Genomic DNA, 12,623 nt, shown 5'->3' on the forward strand with positions numbered 1-12,623 from the left:
GCATTTAGCCCCACCCCTAGCCCCGGCCAATCACCACATTTAAATGAGTATCTGCACTATTTTTTTTTCCCATTTAAAGCACTGGCTTCAAGAATGGGTCAAGTAGCATAAAGCCACACAAGGTAGGTCTACACCCTACGAAATCTCAAAGGTGTCTGTCTTCTCTAAGTATCAACAAGCAATATCAACTGCATTCAAAAAAGCATGTTCCACGTGCCTTTCTCTTGAGTATTTTTCCATCGGCCAGGCGTGATTGTTTCAGCTCCTTTCCCACACAGATAAGAAATTCTCCATGTCCTGGGCCATCCTTCTTGTTCTGCATGAGAACTCATCTCTGTGCTCGTTACCACATTCCTCTTGTGCTACTTTGTACTTTTACACCTCACTACAGAACAATACAATAACTCTTCTATGCTCAAAATACAGCAGATCATTCCACACTGAAGGTTAAACGCGACTCAAGTGTTCACTGCATCAAGTTTGCAGTGAAATACGACGCTTGGCTAGAACAATTCACACATGAAGTTAGATGAATGCATTTTAGGCCTAAAATAATAGCCAGGTGCACTGGGTTACATAGACGTGCCCATTTTCTCTCCAGTTAATAAACATAGATAATTCACCACTATTTCATTTCCACTAAGTTATTTATAATACATTCTAACTTCACATTCAAATGATTAGACTTCAACCTACCCACACACGTTAATTACTAGCATCACACTATCACATGTTAAGCCATTATTTTCTCGTAAATGCTAACACATCCCTACAATATTTTCCATTAGTCCCTTTTTATGCACAAAGTTAATCACACTATCTTTAAATGGGATGCTCTAAATGAATGTCACCTCTTCCTTAGTAATATTGTCACACATTATATTTGAGTGCGAACTATAGGTAAATATGATGCACTCCAAGTTTTCACACATGGAGATCAAAATATCGCCTCCCTCAGAAGCGTTGCGAAAAAGAAGGGAGGGAGGTGCTGTAACCAGGGGAAAGAGTGACACGTTGCGACCAGTTGGAAGTGGAAGCGGTAAGGGGTGAGCGAAGGAGAGCTCACGAAGGAAATCTGCCTTAATACATAATTAATACTCCCAGTTTTCCATTTTTACTGATTTAACAGATAAATACAGACAGAAAACAATGTGTTTCCTGTCCATAATTGTTATAAAGTGAAAAAATATTGAAACTGGCGCTTCTTGTGAGTGACTCAAAATGGTGTCTTGCTCGTGAGTTCCAGGCCAACAGCTGAGCAGATAGCATGCGGAGTTAAAAATCAGGATGTGATTTCCTTAAATTCAGGCATATGCTAACATGTATTTGTAGGCTAATGCTAATATTTACCTGTGGGTATAGCGTATTGTTATTTTTGGCTGCTTAAAATGTGACAGGCATTAAAGCAAGAGTGTGTGTTTATCAGCTAAATAAATGTGTAAATATAATTTTACAACTCTATTTATTCTCAAAAGACAAAATAAATATGGGTAATACTAAGAGCATTGCCCAAAAATAAATATGGATAAATACAGGCAGAGATGTTAAAAAAATGAATACCATAAAACCAGACACCCTTCATATAATACCAGCCTGTGTGGGGGAATTGTATTCATTTGTGGTGTTGGTTTTGTTAAAAGCTCAGGTACTGATATACTACATATTTTTCCTCTCTCAAGACTGTCATGAGAATGTCTAAAGCAAGGAAAAAGTCGTATTTGATGAAGGGCTTTTTCCTAGCATAAAGCAGTATTTAAAGCTCTTATGTAGAGAAAATGTGGCACATCTTTCTAGTAAATCAGCCCTCTAAATGCCTTTAGAATCCATATTTTATATATTAATCTAGTTGCTTAACAGAGGTCTCACTGAAAATACTTTTTTTTCTTTGCTTGGCACTATCAGATAGTGGGGAAAAGGAATGGGGAAGAGAACCGCCATGAACCCGTCTGTGGTTGGTACAGATTATGGGATGTCGAGGATGCTTAATATGGAGAGATGGGTGGAGGGGCCCAAGAGGACTTACCAGAGGTTAAAAGTTATCTTGAATTCAGAGGAGGGCGTAACTACAGAACTGAGCGTAGGTTACAGGAAGTCGTGTTGGAGGGAGTCACAATTTGCTGCACCTCGGCGTGTAGCGGAGCAAGAGGAGTGAGACAAAGGGCGTGTAAGCACATATCACATTGGAGTGTTTGGTTTCAATATGGTTAAGAGATAAACTAGTATAGGACTGTGCAATTCTGTAGACTTCTACCTGCGTAGGTGCTCTTCCAGACAATGCACCTGCTGCCAATTGCATGGTGTCAAAATCTCTCACCGGCCATCGAATAGAGCACTCAAAATACCACTCCAATTAAGTCTCTTTCTTTGCACACAGAAGATTTTCGTTCACTTTCAGGGCCGGCTGGGAAGGTCACAGGCATGTGAGAGCGCGCGAGGTGAATTCTTAATGACATGTTGACAGTCTGACTGCATAATACTTTTATTTTGATGCTGGAAATAACTGCCTTACACTTCCGACGCAGAGCTGCCTTAAGACCATGCAATCATCATATTGGTGTCCGAGTACGACCTGTCGCTGATCTACAGCATTCCACCTGACTCCAGAAATTGTACTGTTACCCAGTTACCCTAATTAGAGGCAGCATCGCCATATTCACAGAAACGTTACAGATAATAGATAGCTTTTCGTGTGGAATGTGGTAAACCACAGGCACGATCTTACTTCCCAGCCTCAACGAATATGAAACAGAGTTTTCTTAATGTAGCTTGGTTCATAGCGTCTCTAGAAGGGGCCAGATAGGACTATGCCCAGCTCTATTCGTCCTGATCACCAGCCTCGGGCCCCACCATCCCAGCTGGAGAATGTGCCAAGAGGTGACACAGAAGAAAAACACTCTACACTTTAGCACACATTAATTTAGCCAACTACCTTTCACTGCAAAGCAGTGTTGTTTACGCAAAAGGTTTAAATCTAACTTTCTATTAAATATATAGTACAAATTCAAATGTAAACATTTTAAGCATATGTACATTTATATACACTTATATACACGTATATACTTACACACATATACATTCATATATAAATGTGTATGTATATCTATAAATATATAACAAACTAGCACACCGTCCCGACGTTGTCCGGGTATGAATTGCTGCCGGCCAGTAGTATATTGTCTTGTGGATTTCGTTTTGATAGCATTTCTTATCTGTGACAGGCCCGTGACACGCTCCGATTCACAGTGCACTGCTGATGCACTTAAGAGTGCGCGTTCAGTAGTGTGTGAACTCGAGTTTCCCTACTTTATTTTTCCTTGCAATATTATATAGCATGAACTCGACAACATGGCATGAGCACAATTTACATTACAGAAGAACACATTCATTTGTGGTAGGCACGGGGAGACAAAGCGATTTGCCTGGAATCACAGGATGTTGAGCTGATGCCGAGATTCGAACGTAGCTCCCCAGCTCTAAAGTACGCAATTCTAGAACTTGTGGCGGGAGGTGTGTCTAAAAGTGTATGTCGGTGCTGGCCATCAATGAGAGAGACCTGTGCATTTTTCAAATGGGTGGTGAAAAAATATGAGTATGTTGCTGGAGATGTGGGCCGCCGTGCCACCAATGTACTTACCGGGGGAGGGTAAACACCCATTATTCCGCAACTTTCTTTCCACATACCATCACTCCGCATACTTTCATTACGAAAGTACCATGACTCCGCAATGCCATTATAACGCATGGCATTACATTTTATATGATTTTATCACGCATACATTTACAACGGAATTCATTGTAAATGCATGAATGGTAAAAGCATGTTTTTTTTATGTTTGGATAAGGTAAGTATGGGTATAGGGGTATATGTTTTGGGGTACTGAGGTATATGTTTTGGGGTGTTTGGGTATTTTAAGGGTTCAGATATACTTTTGGGTTATGGGGTACAGGGGTAGTTTTAGGGTTTAGGGATAGGTATTGGTTTAGGGGTACAGGGGTATTTTTAGGGTTCAGGGCTAGGTTTGGGTTTTGGGCTACAGGGGTATTTTAAGGGTTCAGGGCTAGGTTTGGGTTTTGGGGTACAGGGGTATTATTAGGGTTCAGGGCTAGGTTTGGGTTTTGGGGTACAGGGGTATTTTAGGGTTCAGGGGTAGGTTTGGGTTTTGGGGTACATGGTTATTTTTAGGGTTCAGGGCTAGGTTTGGGGTTTGGGGTACAGGGTTTTTTTAGGGTTCAGGGGTAGGTTTGGGTTTTGAGGTACAGGGGTATTCTAAGGGTTTAGGGCTAGTTTTGGGTTTTGGGGTACAGGGGTATTTTAGGGTTCAGGGGTAGGTGTGGGTTTTGGGGTACAGTGGTATTTTTAGGGTTCAGGGCTAGGTTTGGATTTGGGGGTACAGCGGTATTTTTAGTGTTCAGGGGTAGATTTGGGTTTTGAGGTACAGGGGTATGTATAGGGTTCAGGGCTAGGTTTGGGTTTTGGGGTACAGGGGTATTTTTAGGGTTTAGGGATAGGTTTGGGTTTTGGGGTACAGGGTATATTTATAGGGTTAAGATGGGTTAGTGTTTAAGGGTGTTGGGGTATTTTAAGGAGTAAGGGTGGGTTATGATTATGGGGTGCAGGGGTATTTAAAGGGAGCAGGGTGGGATTAGCACATGATATGAGACATGGCATGAAGGGCGGAACATACCACACGCCCCCAGCGTTTGTCACGCCCCCAGCACACGCCCACAGCACAACGCAGACACGCCCACAAGGGACTACTTTGCTGGAACGGTTCCTTTACCTTTTAGATGTATATGGTGGGCGTCTGCATAGCCTATGTCCTTCTGCTGCAACCGCCCTTTCCAACGCTGTATTGGGTGTTGTGATTGGTGCTGTGGTTCCTGAGATTACCCGCCTCAAAGGTTTGAGCTTTCTCTTTATTATATTAGTATGGATAAACACATATATGTATATATGTGTGTATATATACATATATTCACTGAAAAAAACAGGTTTCAGACATGTTATAGTTAGGAATTAGCATTTAAAAAACCTTAGGAATTCACTGAAAAAACCATAGGTTTTAGGGGTGTAATAGTTAACTGGACATTTCACTTGTACAAAACCATTGACATTCCTCCTTTATAGTTAGTTGTACTAATTATAACTTTCGCGTCCGCAATCCACTGCTGATGATGTCACATATTACATCATTCATGACATGGTCAGTGACATCACTGATGACATCTCAAATGACATCACGGATGACATCATCCAGTGAATGTGGTTTGGTTCCATATTTGAATAAGTATTATATATATATAGCAATCTGTATTGAAGACTGAGTGGATGTATAAGTGTCTGGATGGAGGATTTAGTAGCACTGTGATTGACTGTCTAAGTGACTAATTTAACGTGTCTCACTAAATATATGGGATAGTGATTAAACTGTGTGAACATCTGTATCACTCTATCTCTTGTTGTGTAAACTACTACATAAGTTGGTTACTAGCTATGTGAAAGTCTATATTAGTTATTAATTATCTAAGTGAGTATTTGTATGGGATAGGGAATGTGTGTGTTGTTGGGTGGGAAGTGCGTGACTGTCCAAATATGTGTAAATTGTTGATTTAGTAGGTATATGAGGTTAAGACTGTATGTGGAAACAGTTGTTTGGGTGGGTGAATCTCTTTATGGGTGTGGTGATGAGTAAATATATTTCTCAATGATACGTGTCCAACAAAGTAGAAATATAAAAGGCAGTGTATGTGACAGTTGTTGTATATTAATATGTGTACATAAGACTCAGTGATTTTATGAGTGACTGTATTGAAAACTGTATACTTGTAATAGTGATTTTATGACACACTAAGTATGAGTTACTATCTATATGAATAAATAAAGTGGTGTTTGTATAAGTGTGTAGCTTAATAAATGTAAGTATGATCAATTTGTTGCAAAAGTGAGCAGGATGACAGCATAAGTGAATAGTAAGCATGGGTGAATTTTGCGAATTCGCGATCCGCGAATTTGCGGATTTGCGAATTCGCGATCCGCAAAATTCGCGAATTTGTGCGAATTTGCGGATTTTTGTTTTTTTGCGTGTTCGCGGGGTTTTTTGCGTGTTCGTGGGTTTTTTTTGCGTGTTTGCAGGGATTTTTGCGTCTTCGCGAGCCGCTTGCATAGTGAAGTTACCCAAGCAGTCGTTTATGGGAGAGGGAGAGAGAGATAGATAGATAGATAGATAGATAGATAGATAGATAGATAGATAGATAGATAGATAGAAAGAGAGAGAAAGAGAGAGAAAGAGAGATGGAGAGAGAGAACGAGAGAAAGAAAGAGAGGCCGGATCTCTGAAGGGCCAGATTCCTGAGTTTCCCCTACAGAACATACAGCTTTTTATTTTTAGCAAAATGCATATGAAAATTGTGCTGTAAAGGTCTCTTTTAGTTTAACCTCTCCTGACAACTCAAAATGGGTGTATTTGCCATCCTCTCCCTTCTTCCTGTTTTTTATATCTGTAAGTGCTTCCTGATGAGGTTTAATTCCTTGGACAGGTGCCTCGTTGCCTACTTGTAACTATTCTCTGACCCTGCTTCAAGAGTCAGAGCAGGGTCAGAGAATAGTTGCAAGTAGGCAACGAGGCGCCAGGAAGCAATTAGCAGCAGGAGTCCAAGTTGACGTTAATTTGTTTGTAACCCTTTTTAAAAGGTTACAAAGAAATTATGTTCAACTTTTGCACCTGCTGCTGTAACCCTTGCTTGGCTGAAAATTCGTCCCCGCTGATTCGCGGATTTTACCACGATTTCGCGAGATTCGCGGATCGCGAAATCGTGGAAAATCCGCAAATTCGCCCGCGAAACGGATTTTACGCCCACCCTTAGTGAATAGGATGTGTGCTGGTGTGCAATGTCGATGTAAGTATATAAGTATATTTAATATTGTTCTATAGAACTTTGTTAGCATGTATGAGTGAATCTATAGGTAAGTGTTTTGATGTGTGTGTAGATGTAGGAATCACTGAGTGGGTTTTTAGAAACTTGTATTGGTGTGTCAATGGTGACAAGGTTATACTAGTGGTGATGAGATGTATCAGATTGTCACATGGATGATGTCATCAGTGATATCATCAGTGATGTCATTTGAGATGTCATCAGTTAGTCATCAGTGATGTCACTGACCATGTCATGAATGATGTAATATGTGACACCATCAGCAGTGGATTGTGGGCGCGCAAGTTATAGTTAGTATAATGGAGGAATTTCAATGGTTTTGTACAAGTGAAATGTACAGCTAACTTTAACACCCCTAAAACCTATGTTTTTTTCAGTGAATTCCTAAGGTTGTTTTAAATGCTAATTCCCAACTATAACATGTCTGAAACTTATGGTTTTCTCAGTAAATTTCAAAGGTTTTTTAAATGCTAATTCCTAACTATAACATGTCTGAAACCTATGGCTTTTTCAGTGAATTTCAAAGGTTTTTTCAATGGCAATTTTTAAATGTATTAATTGGTATATTTATTTTGTTGATACTGATTTACTACATTTTTTTAAACTATTTATTTTTAGACATTTGATATTTTAAATGACATTACATATTTTTAATATAAATTGGAAAAAAAATGTTTTTAAAAATATTGAAATTCTATTATTGTTTTTTTATTATATTTAAAAATATATATATATTTATATATATTTTATATAGCAGGCAATTATTTCCTATGGAAGGAAATTCAAGTTACTGGTAAGTACAGTTAGAATTACTTCTCAGGATCAGTACTGGGCTCAAACATGCAGCACTTAGGTTTCTCCTGATAACAGGTGAGTAAATCGGAATTAGTAGTTCGGCTGATTTTAGATCAATATTTTAAAGTTCCAAAACTCCACACTTAGAAACATTTCCAAGTGTAACCAGTCAATGTTGGCCTTTAAAAGGAAACTCAAGATACTGGTAAGTACAGTTAGAATTACTTTTCAGGAACAGTACTGGGCTCAAAAATGCAGCACTGCGGTCTCTCCTGATAACAGGTGAGTAAATCGGAATTCGTAGTTCGGCTGATTTTAGAGAAATATTTGTAAGTTCCAAAACTCCACACTTAGAAGAATTTCCAAGTGAAACCAGTCAATGTTAGCCTATGGAAGGAAATTCAGGTTACTGGTAAGTACGGTTTAATTACTTTTCAGGATCAGTACTTGGCTCAAAGATGCAGCACTGAGGTCTCTCCTGATAAGAGGTGAGCAAATCGGAATTCGTAGTTTGGCTGATTTTAGAGAAATATTTGTAAGTTTCAAAATTCGACACTTAGAAACTTTTTCAGCAAAAGCAGGCAATGATATCCTATAGAAGGAAATTCAAGTTACTGGTAAGTACGGTTAGGATTACTTTTCAGGATCAGTACTGGGCTCAAATATGCAGCACTGAGGTCTCTCCTGATAACAGGTGAGTAAATCGGAATTCGGATATCGGCTGTTTTTTTTTCAATCCAGTATATATAGAGCTACTTTCCTACACCATCCCCTCCCTTCACCACTGTGCAAACACGCCCTGTGGCGCGTTTTAAGTTGGGGAAATAATTCCCCTTCATTCCTGAGGGTCCCTAGGGACAAACTAGCCCACTAGGTACATCCAGTAAGCGCCACAGAGCTGTGTAGCAAAGAGATGTAAAAAGGGGCACGGCCTAGACCACCACTCTGCAACGCAGCGCAGTGATGCTTACTGGAAGCACCTGGTGGGCTAGTTTGTCCCCAGGGTCCATCAGGATTGAAGGGGAATTATTTCCCCAACTTAAAACGCTCCATAGGGTGTGTTTGCACACGTCACCTCAGGCCCCGTCCCCTCCCTTCCCCACTGTGTAAACACGCCTCTAGCCATTTTAAGTTGGAGATTAAGTCCCCTTGAATCCTGAGGGTCCTTAGGGGCAAATTACCCCACTAGGTATCTCCAGTAAGGGCCATTGCAGAGAGGTGTAAAATGGGGCACGGCCTTCACCACCTCTCTGCAACGCAGCGCAGTGGCACTTACTGAAAGCACATGGTGGGCTAATTGGCACCTAGGGTCCCTCAGGATTGAAGGGGAATTGTTTCCCCAACTTCAAACGCTCCACAGGGAGTGTTTGCACACATCACCTCAGGCCCGTCCCCTCCCTTCACCACTGTGTAAACGCGCCCTGTGGCCGTTCTAAGTTGGGAGATTAAGTCCCCTTGAATCCTGAGGGTCCCTAGGGTCAAACTAGCCCAAATAGGTACCTCCAATAAGCGCCACAGAGCTGCGTTGCAGAGAGGTGTAGAAAGGGGCATGGCCTCTGAACACCTGTCTGCAATGCAGCTCTCTGGTGCATACTGGTGATACCTGTTTGGCTATCTGACCCTCAGGGACCCTCAGTATTGAAAGAGAAATAATTCCTCAACTTAAAATGCACCACGGACGCGTTTGCACAGTGGTAAAGGAAGGGGGCATGGCCTGAGGTGACATGTCTGCAAACTCACCCTGTGGGTCCCTGGAGGCCAACCAGCCCACCAGGTACCTCCAGTATGCGCCAGGGGGGATGCGTTGCACAGAGGTGTTCAGAGGCCACGTCCTTTTTTAAAATACTCTGCTCCTCGTTTTCGAAGTGCTGCAAGAAGGGGGCGTGGCCTCCAGCGCGATGCCAGTCTTTTCTTTCCCCCCCCTTCTTTCTCTAATTTTTTGGCCCGGGGGACCCCACCCCCCAGGGCTTGCCACCTAATTAATTTTTTTAAATGTCAAATTCGGCAAGGGGCCGCGAGGTCCCCCTCCTCTGGCCAGTTATGGCCCCGGGGACCCAATCCCCCGGGGCCAACCTTCCTCTTTAAAAAAAAATGATTTAGAATTTGGGAGGGGGGCCGTGTGGTCCCCCGGTGCCTGGCCATTGTTTTAAAAAAAAATGTTTGGAGGGGAGCCACGTGGCCCTCCTTCTCAGGCCTATTAAGGCCCCAGGGACCCCATCCCCTGGTGCCGGCCGGACTGCCTCTTTAAAAAAAAAAATTATTATAAGGGGAGGGGGGCCGTGTGGCCGCCCTCCCAGGCCACTTGTAGCCCCAGGGACCCCATCCGCCGGGGCTGGCCCTCTTCGTTGGGGACCGTGGGGGGTCCCCAAACCCCCCACGGTCCCAACTGGCTTCCCGCCTCTTGCAGGAGCCGGCATTGCTTTTCCACATGGGGAGCAGCTAACATGCTGCTCCCCATGTGAAATAGCAATCTGCTTTGCTTTATGGACGCGCGAGCTGGTTTCCCTGCTCTCGCTTCAATGAAGCAAAGCAGTTTGCCCTGTCATTTCAAACTACAGTGTCCTGGGGTGGGCACCCCGGGACACTGCAGGAGCCGGTCCCCAGGGCCACAACAAGGCTCCAGGAGGGGGCCGCGCTGACCCCCTCCTGCAATTTACAAAGCCCCAGGGGTGGTGGTCCCTAGGGCTTGGGGGTCCATAACGGACCCCCAAATTTAAAAACGTAGTGCCCCAGGGAGGTGGCGGTCCCCAGGGCATGTGGGGGGGCTTACGTTTCTTGCTCTTCGATAGGTTATTGTCAGGTGTTTGCCTACTATTTTGCTCACAGTGTCATCCAAATGCAAGATTATCCAATTTTTCCTTAGAATCTGGGCAATTTCTTTGCTCTCCTGCGTGTAATCCGTTATTAACCTTATCGGTTCAGGGTCATTATTTTTTTCCTTTATTTGACGAGTCAGACATTCCTCTTGAGATTTATCATTCATTTTTGTCCAACATTTTTCAACATTTCCTATGTTGTATTTCCTTTTCTTAAATCTTTTCATTGTTGCCCCAATATGTTTCTGCATTCTGTTTCTTCGCTGAAGATTGTTTGAATACAAAGAAATTCCCCATATAGGATGCTGGAGATGAGCGTACGTTGATGAAGCTGGTAGCTTCTAGGGTGGCATTGGTTGCAGTACTCTTCGTAAGCAGTGCATTTTGGATTTGGTTTACCTTAATATAGATCTCTGTATCCAAGAAAATTCCTCGTTGATTACTTATTTCGTTAATAAAATGAAAATCCTGTCGTGCTGTTATTGATGATTTCAAAGTATTCTTGGAATCCCAGAGTTGACCCATCCCAAATAATGAGTAAAACATCAATAAATTGTATCCAACTAACGATTTTACCCATCATTTGGTCATTTCCTGTGTTCCATGCCACCTCCTTCTCCCACCATCCCATTGCCAAACAGGCATAACTGGGACAAAGGAGAATCCCATAGCGGTCCCACTGTTTTGGCAATACACTTCTTTGCCAAATGCCAAGATGTTCTTTGTCGGACAAATTGAGATCATGTCTAAAAACATTTGATTGTGATTTTTTTATTGCATATTTTGATCTTGTAGGAAGAAACTTGACAGACCACTTGACAGGAAATTATGCAATTACATGTGTGTAATGCTTTTAAACGTTGTGGGAAGGACCGGCCAGTTGATCATGAGCAAGGTATCAGGGATACCGAAACGCGTAGATCAACTCGCTTTTGTCCTATAAATTAAATTATGGTGAAAATTAAATAACGTATGCTGCTAAAAACTGCAGGAGTGCGTCCCATTTTTCTTCCAAGTTAAGAGTTGTGGTGAAAATGTATATATATATATGTATATATATATATATATATATATATATATATATATATATATATATATATATATATATTCACTGAAAAAACCATAGGTTTCACACCAGTTATAGTTAGGAATTAGCATTTAAAAAACCTATTAAATTCACTGAAAAAACCATAGGTTTCACACCAGTTATAGTTAGCTGGAAATTTTACTGATATAAAACCATTGAAATTCCCACGTTATAGTTAGTCGGACTCACTATAACTTGCGCGTGCAATGCACTGCTGATGACGTCACATATTACATCACTCATGACATGGTCAGTGACATCACTCATGACATCACTGATGACACCATCCAGTGAATATGTGTCTTTCTGAAAAATAAATATTAGTGAGTTATGTTTAAATATTTAAATACATATATTAGTGTTTCACTTTGTGTATAAGTGGCTACATGTGTTGATAAGTAGCTACATGCGTATGTATATGGGTTATTTGATATTTTTATTAGTATTAGTATGAGTGTCTATATGGTTTGGTGGAGGTATTACTTAGCACATAGATGCATGAGTGACTGACTCTTTGTTTGTATGTGTTTTGAAGACAGCATATGTACAGGACTGTATGGGTGGATGAGTGTCTATATGTGTTTGTTAGTGAGTGAATGACTGTCTCACTAGTGTCTTTATCAGTAACTACATATGTTTTAATCTAGTATATATGAATATTGATGTATATAACTGAGTATATGTGAGAGTAAGAGATTGTAAGATTTCCTGTTTAAATAAGTATGTGTTTCTATAAGTGATTGTTTAAGAGAATAAATATGTGTAATTTTCAATAGAAGTAAGGTGGAAGTGTGTGTATAACTCTATTTTCAAATAAATGGTTGTTCAATAGTTTATTTGCACGTGTGAATATGTGTGTGAGTAACTTTTGGATGAATGTCGGTGTGTAACAGAATGTATAGGTGTATCTCTTCATATGATGAGTGAGTATATGTATGAGTGACTATATAGAACTGTTGGTGAATGAGTGGATGAGTATATAGATAGTGGAA

Source organism: Lissotriton vulgaris, chromosome 4_1 (assembly GCF_964263255.1).
Source record: "Lissotriton vulgaris chromosome 4_1, aLisVul1.2, whole genome shotgun sequence".
In the NCBI taxonomy this organism is placed as follows: Eukaryota; Metazoa; Chordata; class Amphibia; order Caudata; family Salamandridae; genus Lissotriton; species Lissotriton vulgaris.